Raw genomic sequence first — 16,006 nt, forward strand, 5'->3', positions numbered from 1 at the left:
ATAAATTGAAACTCATGGGACAACCTGTGAAATGTTATAGACAAGTAGTGCAAGCATATCAAACTTGGTTTCTGTGTGGTTAGATCATTGTGGAGGAAGTAACTCATAGGTAGGCATGAGGGCAGGGGAAGAATATGGAACACCTATATGTCATATGTAGAAGTGTAAATTGAATTCTGTAAGCAATAAGAAAGTATTTAAATACTTTAAGCAGAGAAGTCACCTGGTCAAATTATTGTAGAAAAATCATTCTGACAGTAGGAAGGGTGGACTAGATAGGATTAGATATGTCATAAAAAGATCAGGAAGGAAGCATTAACCATGGCCAGAAAAGAGACAGGGAAAGTGGAGTCTGCACTCAGGCAGTAGCAGTAGGAATTGAGGGGAAGGGATGGTTTCAGGAACTATCATAGAGCTAGACTAAGATGTTGCAAGTCAGATAGGTGTCCATAGAGCATCCTGATGGAGTCAAGGCTCTTCAGTCCACATAGCACCTTGGTACACATCATAAAGAGACCCTTTTCCTTAAAACTTCATGTTGTAATGTGGTAAGTTTATGAGAACTACAGATTTTATTGCCTTCTGCCAGAAAATTGTTATGTACACAATCATACAACTTTAGAGTCAACAGTTATAACTTGAATTTTTTTGCTTTAACTTCAAAACAGTAACAATGTCTCCTGTGTGAATGACATCCCCTCTCAATGGTACTCTTTGCAGTAACCAGCCTGAGCAACCACACACTGCAAACCTGATTAGATATGTGAAATTGTCATATAATAACTAGGTTTGAGGGAGTAATGGGTAGATATTGAAAGATGAAGTCTTATAAATCACCCCAAATGTACAGATGGATTGAACATCCATGATAAGGCCCAGGGAAATACCAGAATTTCAGGAATAATTGAAAAAAAAAGAGAATGAATAAAGGTGAAATATTGAAATGTTTTCTGCTTTGGCCTTAGAAACAACAATTCTTAAATATGTGGATGGTCATACAGCTTCATTTGTATTTCATACATTGATATTTCCAACCTGCCTTTCATATGCCAGGTTCATATTTGGTATGTCTGTCTCCAAGTGGGTTATATGCAGTAGTGCCATCTTTGTGCAACTGAATACCTGTCCCTTATTCTATAAAAATGAGAGAAGACCTCCTCCCAAATGTGTTGTTACTAATGATAAGAAGCTCTGGTCTCAAATTAATACAACCTAGATCAGGATGGAAGTCCCTGGTTTTCAGAAAGCAGTAAATCTTTAACATTAATGGTGATACATTAGACTTAGTTTCTAAATTCACTTGTGAGAAGGAATGTGGAGAGTATGAGGAATACAGAACCAACACTCACTGGAAATATTAGTGTTGAACATGGGGACTCTCATTCTTTATTTCCTTTTGGGGGCTGGAATGCCCCTCCTGGTGACTTAAGGAGATTTGGGTTTTCCCCTCTGCCCAGCCATCTGTTTTTCCTTTCTCAGTTGTCATCATCTTTAATTCATCTTTTTTTCTCTGTTGCTATATCTCACAATCCCTGTCCTATGACCACTCACCTCTACACACTCTCCTTCATAGATCTTCAGTTTTCTTGATTTTAACTACAAGCTTATTATAGACACACCCTGTGTAGACCTCTGACTCAGACTCCTTTCTCAAGCTCTGGCCTCTTCTCCTCAGCTCCCTGTCTGGCACCTTCTTCAGTTTGTCAACCAGTAGTATGTCCATTTATGAGCACTATTTCTCCAAAATTTAACTCTTCTGCTTCACATCCTTATTTTAATAATGGCATCACCATCCTCTATCTTTAGTCCTTTTGCTTCTACAGGAAATTGGTGTATCAGACAGACCCCTGGAAGGCTCTCTCACAGACTTCCTGCTAATCCCATGTATACTACCATTGCCTCCAATTTATGCTCCTTTAAGAATCTCACCATTTTCCTTATCTCCCCACCCTCACCTGTGCAAACTGTGGTGGTGCATATTGAGGAATCTTTGATTTATCAAAAATCAAGTTATAGAATAGCTTAGATTTTTCATTATATATTCTTTGTTTGTTTTTTGTCTGGTTCTAGGGATTGAACCAAAGAGTTGTATCCTTAGTTCTTTATTATTTTTAGACAGAGTCCCTCTAAATTGCTGAGGGGCTCACTAAATTACCGAGTCTGGCCTCGAACTTGCAATCCTCTTGCCTCAGCATCCCAAGTCACTGAAAGTATGCCACGAGTCTGGCTAAGTATAAAATTTCTTAAGATTTTGATAAATATGGCAGATTAGCCATTGATTTCCAGCAAATAAGGTGGCTTCCCCTGTTAGCATATAATTGGATTGTGCAAAGGGTCTGGTGATTTGGGACATGAGCTATTGTCTTAGCCTGTACTACTGTAACAAATATACCCAGACTAGGTAGTTTATGCACTAGACATTTGTATCTCACAGTTTGGAGGCTGGGACATCCAAGATCAAGGTGCCAGCAGATCTGGTGGCTGGTGAGGGCTCTCTTCCAATATGCAGATGATTCTATTCTTGTTTTGTCCTCACATGGCAGAGAGCAAAGAAAGAAAGCTCTTGTGCATTTTGACAAGGGCATTCATGAGGGCTCTACCCTCATGACCTAATCACCTCCCCAAGGCTCACCTCATAATGCCATCACATTAGAGGGTATTATTTCAACATATAGATTTTGGGAGGAGGCAATCCATACAGGTGCCTGTAATAGAAATTCTTATCACATTCAGAGCACACACCAGTCACTGTGCTAGATTCTGCCCCAAATGTCATTCCTGAATTCTCATGATAGGCCTAGGAGGTAGATGGGTATCCCATGGTACATACAAGAATATCACCATTAAAAGCAGTTACATAACTCCCCATGGTCACAGAGCTAATCATTTCTTTGTTCTGATAGACTTAGTTGTAGAGCCTGGCTCTGCTACATCCTAGCTGCATGACCTAAGCCAATGGTTAGCTTTTCTATGCTCCAGTTCATTCATTTGTATAATAAGGACATACTACTCACCTAATGGGAGTAATTGGATAGATGTTAGCTCTTATTTTGTATGTGTGTGGTATTGAACCCAGGGGCAATCTATTACTGAACTATATTCTCAGCCATTTTTTATTATTTTTTAATTTTGAGATAGGGCCTTCCTAAATTGCTGAGGCTGGCCTTAAATTTGTGATCCTCCTGCCTCAGGCTCCCAAGTCCCTGTGATTACAGGGAGATGCCACCACACCCACTTTAGCTATTACTATTAACTTAGGAAATACAGTAAGTAAAATAATACCAAACATTACACAGTAGTATTTTTAAAGTGCTTTCAGTTTTTCAGATGAGAAAAGTTCAGTGGCTCATTCCAAATCTCCCAGCCTGTACTTGGTAGGAAGGGAACTCAGCCCAGCCTTTTGGCTCCTGGTAGGGCAGAACCGCAAACTTCTCCTTACAGTCACTTCACCAGCCAGTGTACTTAAAATAATTAAGGATCCTGTCTGAGTCTAAAAGTTGTATGTCTATATGAGTTTACATCCTCCCAGAAACATCCAAAATAATGTTTGACAAATATGTAGGCACTTGGGTTCAACACCACCATGTTTTTTGCTCAGCTTCATCAAGAATTTGTTGCAAGATCTTATGCAAGGTGCTGACCCTACCCACTAATCCCTAAGTGCCCTGGAAAGATGAAAAGAGCTGTGGGATGAAGCTGAATCTTTTAACACAGCTCTTTCATCCTTTCTTCTTCAGAAGGAAAATGCTGATATCCAAACAATTTGTTTCATTTTCAGTCTATTCACTTGTTGATATCAGACTACTAAGGTTGTAGGTAAACATTTTTGTCTTTTGTCATTTCTTTTGACATGGTTTTAATGTTTTAGTTATATATTAATTGCAAGTTGCATTCAACTTAGCAAATCAGGAAAAATGTGTTTATAATCTTCTCTTTAATTGTACTTGTCTAAGGTTAGGTTAAGTACTACTAATTTTTTTAAAAACTCAATGTCATTGAGGTAAAACTGCTCATTTCGAAAATAGATTTTAAAAACACGTCAAATCTAGCAATGATATATCTAGAAATGATATAAAATCAAAAAGTAAGTTCTCTATAAGAGGAAATATTACCATCTTTAATGTTCGGGAAAGGCACACCTTAGAATCTAGTCTGTGGCACATCACCACCAATTAAGAACTAGGGAAAAATCAACCTCTTAGGCATTGAAACTACAAAACAGAGAGTGTGAGGCAACACATGTGTAAGTATTGATATTATTATAATTATTGGGTAAGTTTTCTAAGATCAATGAGTAGAAATTCTCATCTAGTAACCAATGCAAATAAAAATACTTTAAGTGCTCAGCTGGCCAGATATCTGAAGCACATCAAAGGTAGAATTCTAATAAACTAACCACCTCATATTTATATAGCATGCTAATATTTTAAAAGGTCTTTTATTTATATTAATCCTATCTGATTTGATCTTTAAAACCACCACACCTATGACATAGGATAGCAAGATAACATTCTCCCTATTGAGACACAAAGAGGTCCAGAATCACTTATCTGTGCAGGGAACAGAAGAGACAGAGTCAGGTCATCATTCCTTTGCATCACAATCAGTCCTGTGTCTTTGAAGGATGCCTCAGACTCACAGCCAGGGCACAGGGGTGAATGGAGGAGGCAGAAGGACCAAAAGCAGATTACAGCCCTTCTTGATAATTGACCACCTCAAAGAAAAGCAGTCAGTTCGAAACAATATTGTCGGTTTTGAATATGAATTTGGGTTTATATAACTGGGCAGGCTTGACCAGAATTGGTAAAGCTGGAAGAAAAAAGAAAGAGGGGATGAACACTTTTAACAATTTATAGATCACTGCCTTTTTTACCCAACAGAATGCCTCCCAAACATTGAAGAATGGGAGTGGAAGAGAGTTAGGGAAGAAGCACTGCTAGGAAGGTTCAGTTCTTTCTGATAGAGGAGGGAGTCATACCATCAGAACTGTGAAAAATGAATCATGTCTTTCTCATCAGAACTTTGCACAGATTTCCTGTAAAACTTGTCACCGAGGATACAATAAAGATGACTGTCCTTTTCGGGAGCTGAGCATTTTCTAGGGAACAACGTAGATCCGTTTGGGGTTGCAAATTAAAATGAACATTAAGGGGCTAGGATGTATCTCAGTGGTAAGGTGCTTGCTTAGCAATAACAAGTTACTTCCCCAGTGTGAGCCTACATGTACACACACACACACACACACACACAGATTAGAATAAAGCTGAAAATTGTTGCAACTGTTGTCACATTGTAGCATAATATATTATTCAAGTGTTTGTGGTATTGCTGATGTATACAAACTGCCTATCACATAAAAGAGGCCCTAGGTTCAATCCCCTACACCACCACAACAAAAAAATATATGAAGGAAGGAAGATGGGGGGGCACAAGGAAAGAAGGAAGGAAATTAGATATGTGTCATATGGCTTCTGTGGGCTATGTTCACTTTTCCAGGAAGTCATCGGAATCTGCCTGCTTAAAACATTGAAAGAGCAAATGTCAGACTTGGTTGTGAAAGTACAAAGCCAGTGATGTTTTTGGTTCCACCTTTCATTTCAGAAGTGACACTTCTTGGTTTATAAGGCATTTCCATATGCATCATTACATTTAAGTTTCACTATAGCAGATTTATGGTCCCTATTTTCTAAATGAGATGATAGCTAAAGTGACATATTGGTTAGATTCCAGCTCAAAGCTCATGCCCTCTTCACTGCATCACAAAGTGGATCCACTCAGTTTCCAGGTAGGAGCACAATAGCTAATGTTATCTCTTTTATTTTATTTTATTTTATTTTATTTATTTATTTTTTGCAGCAGCAGCAGTGTTGATTGAAGCCAGGGTCTCATGCACACTAAGCAGATGCTTTACCCTGACATGATCTCTTCTTGACTCTTTCTTATGAAGATGACCAAACACCTAATTGGTCAGCCTGCTCATATATTTCTAATATTTCATGGGAGATTCTCCAAAGACCACATTGAATAATTAGATATTTTTAGGAGAACAGAGCTATATATGCATGAGATTTGTATTCAAATAATATATGTGAACATTTTTAACATTTAGCTATTCTTCTAAGATCATCATTTTGAGTTGTTTTTCTTCTTTATTTCTTTTTAGTTTCCATTTTTATTGCTTCAGATCACCAAAAGGGTAGATCAGGAGGAGGGATGAAAGCAGGAAAAAATAAGTGAATAAAGACTTTTAAGTCTAATTTTCAAAATATGGTCTTGGTTGCGATGTGTTGAGGACTGATCTGTAGTAATAATTCTCAAAAGAAAGTGAAGAGGTAGGCAATCTCTACAATGGCATTTTATGAGTTTTGTCTCTCTGTATTATTCTTACTTTTATAATTCTCTTCCCTCCTTTCTTAGGTGGATTTGTGTTGATGGTTCACTTTTATGAACTTGGTCCTACTTCCTCACCCTATTCCCCCTCATTCCTAACTCTGGGAAAGCCAGATGCCGTCCCTATAAAGAGGCTCCTGTGGCAAGAAACAGATGTTTCCAGCCATAACTAGCAAGTACCTGAGACCTGTCAGGGTCCATAGGAGTGAGCTTGGAAGCAGATTCTCTAGCGCCAGTGAAGTCTTGAGATGACTTCGGCCTAAACTAACACCTTGATTGCAGCATCATGGAGGTCCATGAGTCAGAATCATAAAGCTAAATCAGTAAATTTCTCACCCATGGTGGTTTTTAGCTTCAATTTTTAGGGTAATTTGTCCAGAAGCATAGATAATTAATATAAATATGTATTTAAATCACTTATATGACAACTTGAGAAAATGCGTACTGGGGCCCCACACCAGAGGCATTATTCAGCAGATATAGTCTAGGGTCTTTGCCTTTTCACCAAAAACTACAGGAGAATCAGAACTAAGCAGATTTCTGCTTAAGAGTGAGTAGCTTGAATAAACTTTCACCTGGGACCAGGCTTATCCAGAGGGAAGGCTACAAGGGGGACAGAACTGCTGATAAAGTAAAAGATGCTCAAATTTATTTAAATTTAGGATAAATCCAAATGTTTTAGTATAAGTATGCTCTCCAGTATTTAGGTCAAATGTATACTGAAAAAGTACCATTTGCTTATCCAAAGTTCAAATTTAAGTGGATGTTTCATATTCCTATTTGCCAAGTACTATCCAGAGAACCCACCAGAAGTGAAAGTCTGACCAGAAGTAAGATGACTTCCATTTCCAGGTGACAAGAAATAGTACCTCCTTACTGGCCCACAGGCCAGGGTTTGTGCTTCCTGTTGGGATGCCTTATTGTCCTTCTGCCTCAGGGGCAGGGGAGCCCACTCCTTATTGTCCAGGTCAGATCCTGCCCCTGCCCACCTGAAGATGGGCCAGCAGACCCACCTGCCCCAGATGCCCGTGAAGTCCCCACACTCTCCTGCCTGACAGGGGCACGAGGTCACCAGTTGCCTTGTGGGGTAAGAGGGCCTGTAGCCCAGAGCCAGAGGAGGTGGGAGGAGTGGATGCTGCTGCCTGGCTAGCTCCTTTTGGCACTGACCGCATAGCCTTTTCCATAACAGTGAATGAAGCCAGTGCTCTCCTATATCCCTCCAGGAGCTCAGACACATGCAGCTGCTCCTAATAAATGTTTGTGTTTTTCATTCTGAGAATGTCTGAGTCTCTGATGAGTTCTATTTATTGCAGCCCTCAGTCCTTAGAGTAGCATGGTTTTATAGACACCTCTCAGTTCTTGGCTGAAGATTCAAAAATCAGGCTTTTACTTCTTTTGTATGTACTTTCTTGTCTCATGCAATAGCCTTCATTTTGACGTGTTTATTCTGAACTGTGAAATGTCTTTGAAGAATGAGAGAATATGAGTGAGTGTGTGTGAGAGAGAAACAAAGAGAGATGGATTGGCTCTGTAGACTGAAATGCTTATTGCAGGGAAGGAAGATGGACTCAGAAAATATGTGGCTGTGGTAGAATCATAAGCATGCTTTGAAACCAGACCCAAAAGTGAAGTCGCATCAGGGCACTGATGCAAACTGAAAACCCACAGGAGGGGAACTCCGTTCAGTACCTCTCCCTAGAGGAACTGTGGAGGAATCTGAATTCTTGAGAAGGAGGTCTGGAATCAAGTGTTTGTCCTGGAGGATCTCAAAGACTCTAGAACTTCTTGGATTCTGTTTCATAAAATCAGTATGGCTGATACAAAACAACGTAAACAAAGAAACCAAGAATGATCCTGTTTTCACACCTTCTCCAGGAATCCCACAGTTCTGGACCCCAACCTGGGACTGGCTGACTGGATACAATGGATCTTCATTTATAGAATGGCTTTAGTAATTTAGTCTATTTTCCCCTTTTACAAAGAAGAAGCCAGGCTTTCAGGGTATAATCCCAGAGGCTAGGGAAGCTAAGACAGGAGAATTGGGAGTTCAAAGCCAGCCTCAGCAATTGCGAGGCACTAAGCAACTCAGTGAGACCCTGTCTCCAAATAAAATATAAAATGGTGTTGGAGATGTGGCTCAGTGGCCGAGTGCCCCTGAGTTCAATCCCTGATACCAAAACAACAGAAAAAAGAAGCCAGGCTCTATTTGTCCTCCAACTTGAACTCTCTGGGCAACTGAAAAGTTAATAGCTACTTCACAGATTTATTTTGAGGATTAAGTGCAATGATGTATATAAAACATTCAGCACTTAGCACTCAGTAAATGGGAGCTGTTATTTCACCTCCTTTGTGTGCTTCAGTGGGTGGTAGTAAGACTTGGTTGAGGGAACTGTCTCAGTGAAAAAACCCTAGCTTTTTGAGTCAGACTTCACATCCATTAAGAGTCTTTTTGATAGAAAAGAACAAAAAAGAGCCTTCAATTCAATCTTTTTGTTTTAGAGATAATGAAACAGGTCCAGACAAGTGAAGGCTTGCTCAGGATCCCACAGCAACCTCTTTTCTGGAATCCCACATCCGCCTTACACAGTAGGAAACTGCCACACTTTTAATAGAGGCTTCACTGAGATAGTGTCTAATTCTGCAGATTGGAGTTCCTAATGCACCAGAACCAATGGTCAGTTGTATCTTCCTGGATACCACTGTCACCTCTGTAACCATCATCATGGTGGGTACTTAAACTTTTCATAAATTAATAAAAGCTCTACATTCTCAACTCCTGAGAAAACTAATAATTAACTACAAAGACAAGTCTGAGTTTGAAATTAATGACTGTGGGATCCAGAAATGATTTCATGATAAAATAAGGAGTTTATTTGCATTGCAGTAGACAGCATTGCTTAGGAAAAAATGTTCTATAGAACTTTAAGAGACAAAGATCTTGTCTGTTATTTTAATTAATGGCCTGGGGCAGGGGGACTTGGCTAGAGGAAGAACAGTGAGGGGTTTGAAGCTAAATGCTTGCTCAGCAGAAATATGACTGTTTCTCTTTCTGAAATAGATTTAAATGTGTAGCAATGTCCTGCATGGATTAAGTACTTGTTATATATTTTACTTATATTTATTTGTTTAATCTTTATGACAACTTTAGGAAACAGGTGCTAGAGTTAACTCCATTTTATAGATGAGAAAAACAAGGCCAGAGAGTAGCTTATTCAAGGTCAAATAGCTAGTGAATAGCAGCCTGAGAATCTCATCCTGGTTCTGGCTTCAGAGCTATCTTCTTAACCTGCTGTGTTCTTCTACCTTGGGAGAGTCAAGGGATCAAACCAGTTATACCAGGAAATGTTGAGACATTCCTCATAAATGTATGCTTTCCATCCTAACAATCACTGTCCCAAGATTAGATACTTGGAGCTGAAACATCATGGTTCCCACTATTCTAGTCTGCCTATCAGTGTTGGATTAGAAATTCCCTGGAAACATGAGTGAGATCTTGTATTTTATAATCATCCCTTACTTTATGTAGCTGAAAGAAAATGAGGACCCAGTTCTGCTCTTCAGACCAGAAATGGCATAAGGAGCCAGCATTATTCAACATTATAGATTTTTTTAAAAAAGACACCTACCTCCAACAACATACCAGTACAACCCTAAAGAAAGCAGTATATTTCAGTGAGAAGAATGGAGACGGCAGTTCAATTGAGTCTTGAGTAGTAGACATTTTCCCAGGGAAAAAGTAAGGAGAGGAGCAATCTAGCCAGAGGAAATAGCAAGCACAAAGGGACTGAGGTCTGACAAGCGAATGGCTAGATGAGACTGAAAAGTGAATTGACAGAGGGGTGATGCTGGGGTGAGGGGAGCAATAACAATGAAACTAGCTACAGCTTGTGGAGGGCTTTGGATGTTATGCTAAGGAGTTTGGATTCGATCCTACAGAAAACTAAAAATCCACAGGAAATTTTAGGCAGAGGGCGATATCAATTTTGTTCTTTAGGGAAGCAAGTGGGAGCCATGTGGAAGTGGGACAGCAAGGGGAAAGACAGATGACAGAGAGCACTTTGGAGACCTGTGTTAGTGGCACTATGCCCTGGTGGCTTTCATGTGTAGATTTCACCCTCTGCAATCAGGTCAGGAGCTGTGGGCAGGAAGTAGGTTGATAAGGAGGCTTAAAGTTGGCTTTTATAGGCAGCAGGTAAGAGACTGAAAAAGAAGAGAGGGTAAATGCAGGAATGAGGTACCAATATGGACTTCAGTGTAGAGCAGTCAGTAGAGGTTGGAATCAAAACCTAATCTAGGAGAAATAAAGCAGAAGGGATAAGAAACCACGGAACAGAAATCTAAGACACAGGATGTGGGAGGGGGGTGGGAAAAGGATTTAGGCCAAGGTCAGGGTATGGAGAGTGGCACCAGATAACAGACATGCCAGGGTTTCTCAAACTTTACTTAGTATCAGAGTCACCTGGAGGCTTTGAAAAATACAGCCCCCAAGATGATTATTCTACTTCTTTTTTCTACCACCACCCCAGGTCAGGCCTTCACCACCTTCTTCCTCAATGGCTACAATTGCTTGCCAGCTATTCCCTGTCTACTCTTTTCTGCTCTAATTTGCCCATGTCTGACTGCTTTCTATTTACTTTATGTCCCCTGTTGATCTGGTCCAGTGCCAGACTTGGGCAGGGATTCAGGATATTTAGTCAATAGAGTGGTCTGGGCCAGACTCAATAGGAAATTTATTTTTCAAGCATCTAAATATGATTTTTGATTAGACTAGGTCTTATCTGCTGGTGTGTGCCTTGAAAGGATGAGAAGTAGCAAAATCATAATAGATATAGACTAGGTTAATAATACAGTTGGCTTTTTACCATCCTTGCTAATGGAGAATGGGGATAGGACTTAACATGGGGAGATCATAGCTAATCTACAAAGCTTATCATAGATGATAACATTAATCTTCTCCCCTGATAAGTCTGCAGCCAACAGTTTTTCTCTACCTCTGTACAGCTTCAGATGGAGATAAATAAGTCCCAGGCACTAATTACCTTACACACTAAATCCTTCAGCCTAGATGGGAGTTTGTAAAAGCCACAAGTAAAGGTATTATGCATTCTCAGGAGGCTTTGATGAAGAAAAGTAAGTATCTTCAGCTTAGCCTGATGGTGGAATGAAACCTCAAGATGTGGCTTTCAGGGGGAAGGTGGATTTTATAGAGTGGAGTTCTATATGCTTATCTTATCATATAGGGAAGTGTACAGGTTCATATCACAGATATTTCCTTTACCAACCTGCGTTTAGATCAAAGGAGTATAGTGTTAGCAGGTCCCAATAAAATATGGTAAATATCTTGCACAACTGACCATTTTCTAAGCAACAGATATGAAAATCACACCTGATTCTTCTCTTCTGACAAGACAGTATAACTGCCAGGGGTCCACCAGCTCCCACACTCCCTCCCACTATGCAGTTTAAAATATTTGGATCAATATGCCCATTTGTTCAATATATTTGTTACATAGTGATTTCTCAATCACAATATACAGCAAAGCTGTATATGAAAATCTAGTCAGATAAAAAGGATAGCTAGACTAAGTATTTAAAGTTCCTTCTCATTGAGAACAAATTGGTGTAATGTCTTTGTAGCATCATTTGCAAGTGATTATAAAATACAAATATTCTTAGACCTAACAGTTCCACTATTTTTTATCCCTTTCTCTTTCTCATTTTAATTCAGAAGTGATATCACTCTTGCTTCTTAGAATAACTTAAATTATATAATGAGAATGAGTCTTCTGAAATCTACAATAAACTCAATAGTAAATAAATGTGTGGAGAAGGGGCACTTACCTGTAATTTGATTTTAATAAATAAATGCTTCTGTATCCCTTTTACACCCAAGAAAGAATACTGCACAATACGTATTCAAACACAGTCTGAGAGGCAGCCCAGGAAGGTGGGCAGCTGTTCATGAAGACCAAACGAGACTTGATTTAAATTGTTTTGTTTTGTTCCTTTTCTCTGCAGGCAGCACCTACAAAATATGAGAAGCGAGAGAAAGGGGCAGGCCTGTGCAAGCACTGTGCTCAGAAACTGTCTCTGAAACTGGATCTGTCAGGCCAGACCTGGAGTTTCTGCCCACCCTATCCTTCATTGCTCAGGCCGCCATCCAGGAACATCCAGGGATCCCTGGGACCAATAATCTCAGCCTCATTGTGAAGCTCACCAGTTTTTCCTGGGACCTTCTTCAAATGGGACTGAAGGGTTTTGTTGCACTATTAAAAGAAAAAAAACATAAGTGCAGATAATCAAATTATTGAGTTGATTAAATTGTTGTGCATCTTTTAATATCACAGACTGAAGAGGCTTCTAGAAACTAGGCCACATTTTCTGGAGAGCTGCCAGTAATTATACAGTATGAATGCACATACAAGCGAGATGTTAATGCTCAACAATTTTTCTTATTCATTTTTCTTTTTTTTTTACTTAAGCTGTGAAGGTAACAGTAACACTGAAGCCATAACCAGTACAACCCAGGCAACAGATGGCAATTTGCTTAAATTGCAAGATGGATTTGAAATTGGAATTGATTAAAATACTGATGCCTATAGTAGATGAAAAGAGTTGACTCATTTTTTGAGATCCTTCAAATATGGAAATTATTAATCAGTGAGTCTGCAGGTTTATCACTAGGTATTAGAACATTACAAACACCAAATTCCTTCAACATTATTACCTATGTGACATAAATCCATTTGGTTGCATAAGAAAATAAACACTCCATTTCCACATCATGAATAAACATAAAAGGTAATCAAGGCAACAGGGCAACTTGAACAGCATGACTTACATTCTAGTTACTTGCTATGAATTTATTGACTGACTGACTGACGGACTGGATGAATGAGTACTGAAGCAGAAGATAGAGGTAACCGTCAGCCTGGCACTAGACCAGTACAATAAAAAAAGGTTAAGTATTCACTGTTGGATACAGAGTTCCAAATTGAAGGGATGTTAGAAGGAAAGGAGAGATGGAGGAGGAAGAAGGATAGAAAAGTATAGAGACTGGATTATTGGTCAGGACCACTAGAGAAAATTGGATGACTGAACTCCTGATGAAAAAACACTCCAGCAAAGTAACTCTTCAGACAAGGAATGGATTAAAATCAGCATTGACATAAACAAGCTCTTGGTTCTAATTATTTGGCAAGTAAATGCTGCAAATCACAAAGAAGTTGTGTGGGCGATGCTGGATCTGTGGTTTCTGGAGTCTACTCAAGTCATCTCAAGGCTTTTAGACAAACACTAGGTGATGGAAAACCCAAAATGTTGGGGATACCAATTAATTCAACAAGGTTCAAGGTACAAATATTTTGCTTGACACAATGGTGAGTGATATGTAATTCATATCTTCAATCTTCATGCAACCTGTATGGTGAGAACATATATGTTTAGAAATAATTATATAATAGGGTAAACTTTGATAAGTGCCCAGAAATATGAGAATGATTCAGAATATCCACCCATTCATCCTTTTAAAAAATGTGTGCATTTCAGTAGTATTAGTATATTCACAAAGTTGTACAATTATTACCACTATACATTCCACAATATTTTATCACTCAAAGAGAAACCTCTCTTTCTAATCCCAGATAACTCTAATCCATTTTTCCATCTCTATGGATTTCCCTATTTTCAGTTGATATCTCTAAATAAACTGGCCATAAATGTAGGGTTTATTTCTGGACTCTGGATTTGTTTATGATTTATAATTTCTTTATGTCTATTCTTACAACAGCATCTCACTTTTGATTTCTGTAGCTTCACAATAAGCTTTGAAGTCAGGAAATTTAAGCTATCCAACAATGTTCTTTTTCATATTCTTTTGGTTATTCTGAGTCTCTTACATTTTCATCTATACTTCATATGAGATTGTCAATTTCTGCAAAATATATATATATATATATATATTATCAATCAGCTGGAATCTTGATAGAGATTCCATTAATCTGTAGATCAATTTAGGGATTAATTTTGTCTTAAAAATATTAACATTTCAACTCATGGGATGTCTTTCTACTTATTTGAATCTTCATTTATTTCAATGATATTTTATAATTTTCAGAGTATATTTTTAAATTTATTTTTTAAAAAACTGTCCCTAGATATTTTATTCCTTTTGGTACTATTAAAATGGGATTTTTGAAATTTTATTTTCAGATCATCCATTAAAAGTAGTATGTAAAAATACAATTGACATTGTATGTTGATCTGACATTCTTCAGTTTTGCTGAATTTGTTTATTAGTTTTAATAGGATCTATTTTTAGTGAATTTCTTAGGATTTTCTGTATATAAAATCATGACATCCCTTAGCTTGGCTAGGTTTTGAATTTTACTATGGATGATTATTATTTCCTTTTCTTTTCTGATTTTCCTAACCAGTAGGATGTTGAATAAAACTACATAGAATGGACATACTGGTCTTAATTAAGAAAATTTAAGCCACCCCCTTCTATTAAGTACAATGTTAGCTGTGGGTTTTCCATAGATGCTGTTTATCTGGTTGAAGAAGTTCCCTGAATTCCTAATTTGTTGAGTATTTTTGTTTATAAAATTGTGGTGGATTTTGTCAAATTCTTTTTCTGTGTCTAGTGATTGTGTTGTTTTTATTATATATTCTGTTACTATGGCATATTACATAATTGGTTTTTATATATTGAACCAATCTTACATTCCTGGGACAAATCTCACTGGGTCATGGTGTTTTTTTGTTGTTGTTGTAGTTTGTTTTGTTTTTAAAAATATATATCTCTGTATTTGATTTGCTAGCATTTTATTTGTTTTATATATATATATGGTTTATACGTCATATCAGAAAAGGATACAATGACTTTTTATTAGGCAGATACCCCACTGTTTCAGCAGTTTTTTAAAGTACCATTTTATTCATTTTTAATGCAGTGCAGTTTTCTTTTCTTATTCCATTGCCTAAATGACCAGATTCTTTTAGAGCATTTTGTCTTTAGTTCCACAGTGCTAATAATTCATCTCATTATGAAGTCTATATTCATTGCTATAATGTTGAATCTTATATTCATTTTGCAAAAATTTTTTTATTAATAATGGACTTCATGTACATTACTGTCTAAATTATAACCTAGGTATATCACCTAAGAATGTATCAGTATGCTGTATCATTTTTAAAATAACAGAATCCCCTTATGATGCATTTTCCAGAATGTATCTGCATCGTTAACTGAGGCATCATTATATACACCTTACAAGTTACAATTATGTAATGCATAAATAATATAAAATTTTTACTTTTGAAATTTATCAGAGCTCTTTTAATTTAATTTGTAATCTAAATCCTACATCTGGCATTACTGATAATTTCTATGCTCTGTTTACTGTTAATGTTTGCAATTTTGCTCCTTTTGTTAGTATTTATTCTCTATTTATAAAAATTGCCTTTCCCAAAATATTGAGATTGATATTTAGCTAGTGAATCCTTACTTTTATTTATCATTTAATAGTGTATTTTATTTTTAATCTCAACTTAGACACACTTTTTTTTAGGTTTATTGATATAATTATACACATTTTTTCTGTGGTCCTGGGGA

General features: G+C 37.7%; 1 pseudogene across 1 annotated transcript in view; it reads left to right on the plus strand.

Annotated features, from left to right (window-relative positions):
* The window catches only part of LOC144374196 (protein N-lysine methyltransferase METTL21D-like), a 28,548-nt pseudogene extending 15,164 nt beyond the window's left edge, over positions 1-13,384 (plus strand). The window contains exon 6 of the transcript XR_013433663.1: positions 12,409-13,384. The product of XR_013433663.1 is annotated as a protein N-lysine methyltransferase METTL21D-like (transcript). The remainder of the gene's footprint in view (positions 1-12,408) is intronic.
* Positions 13,385-16,006: the final 2,622 nt, after the last annotated feature.

The sequence above is a fragment of the Ictidomys tridecemlineatus genome, unplaced genomic scaffold, assembly GCF_052094955.1.
Source record: "Ictidomys tridecemlineatus isolate mIctTri1 unplaced genomic scaffold, mIctTri1.hap1 Scaffold_61, whole genome shotgun sequence".
In the NCBI taxonomy this organism is placed as follows: Eukaryota; Metazoa; Chordata; class Mammalia; order Rodentia; family Sciuridae; genus Ictidomys; species Ictidomys tridecemlineatus.